The sequence below is a fragment of the Priapulus caudatus genome, unplaced genomic scaffold (genome assembly GCF_000485595.1).
Source record: "Priapulus caudatus unplaced genomic scaffold, Priapulus_caudatus-5.0.1 Scaffold123, whole genome shotgun sequence".
Taxonomy (NCBI): Eukaryota; Metazoa; Priapulida; class Priapulimorpha; order Priapulimorphida; family Priapulidae; genus Priapulus; species Priapulus caudatus.
Genome location: NW_014577184.1, coordinates 315,699 through 317,356, shown reverse-complemented (window position 1 = coordinate 317,356; position 1,658 = coordinate 315,699).

The window sequence follows — 1,658 nt, the reverse complement described above, 5'->3', positions numbered from 1 at the left end:
CTATAGCGTCTTACAGACCACACTATAGCGTCTTACAGACCACACTATAGCGTCTTACAGACCACACTATAGCGTCTTACAGACCACACTATAGCTGCTGCTCGTCACTGCTGTAAAAGCGCGCCCGGATATTGATTGTGTACGCTATGCTCGCGCGCGCGTTCCCTGAAGTTTTGCTCTCGCCATCTCATTTGCCTGCTGTTACGTTATTTACGCGATGCGGGGTTCTTGATGGGATTTGGGGCGGTGCATGTGTCACGACGCTAGGACGATTGTGAGCGTACGTACAACAAATATCTGCTCAGTTTCCAAATTGCCAGGGAAGGGTAATTGCGTGCGTAAATGCAAGAGAGAGAGAGAGAGAGAGAGAGAGAGAGAGAGAGAGAGATTTCCGTGCATTTTGTGCTCGCATCTGTACGTGTTTCTCGGTCCGTGCTGCGTTGCTTTACGACGCCACACAGCCGCCATTCCGTAGTAGTTCGCCTTGCCACAGTGTGCCGTGTTGCAACAAGGGATTAAGGGACAGGATTAGTAGCTAATGTTAGGCTACACATTGTGTGCCGTACTGGCTCGTGGCTGCAAAATATACAGCTATTAGCGAGTGCTACGCTCGGCGAATTTCAACTCCGTCTGTTGGTAGTAGCCGAGGTCAGCCGAGTGGAATTGTCACGTATCACGAACACTGCGTTGTAGAGAAGGGCCAGCCTGTTCTGCTAGCATCTATGATAAATACGACATACGCATATACGCTCTCCTATGACACTATTTGTTATAGGAAGATTCTTCCTATGACAAATATGCTTGTTAGTGTTGTGCGCATCATAGGAGTTTAGGAGCGCTATTATGACCGCAAGCAGTGAATTTCAGCTGTAAAGCGGAACTAAGTTGACTCGCCAATATTTGTCATAGGAAGAATCTTCCTATGACAAAATAATGTAGTGTCATATGAGAGCGTATATGTGTATGTCGTATTTGTAATAGATGCAAGCAGACCATGTTGGAAGGGCGCATGCGAGACACATTAAACGTTGTACGCCGATCTTTTGCTCGTCGTTTTTTTTTTATAAAGCACTCGCTTTATTTGACTTGCTTGACTCAACTTTGAACACGCGCGTAAATGTTGAATGGCGAGAGAAAGAGAAAGAGAGGGAGAGAGAGCGAGAGAGCGCGCGCGCGCGAGAGAGAGAGAAAGAGAGAGAGGGAGAAAGCGATCGTTCACACGAGCATTTTTGAGAGACGGTCGGGGAATAGGCTGCAATTCTCGTTCTAGACGCTACACACGCACTAATAACGGTTATCAAGCGGCAAAGGGAAATCGGAGACGGCAGTGCGACGGCGCGCAGACCGCGTGTTCAAAGGGCAGTCTGACGAACTGTTCGCACTACAGCCGCCATTTGTGAATCAGTGAAGCGAGAGAGGGCAGCAGGTGCAGCTACACGCACGCGGCACGGGGATGACTGCATGCATGGTAACGCCCGCACCATGAACCGTACACGTTAGACGGAGAGCGACACAGAGAGAGACAGAGATAGAGAGACAGACAGAGAAAGAGAGAGAGAGAGAGAGAGGAAGAGAGAAGAAAGAGAGAGAGAAGAAGAGGGAGAGAGGAGAAGAGAGAGGAGGAGAGAGAGAGAGGAGAAGAGAGAGAGAGAGAGAGA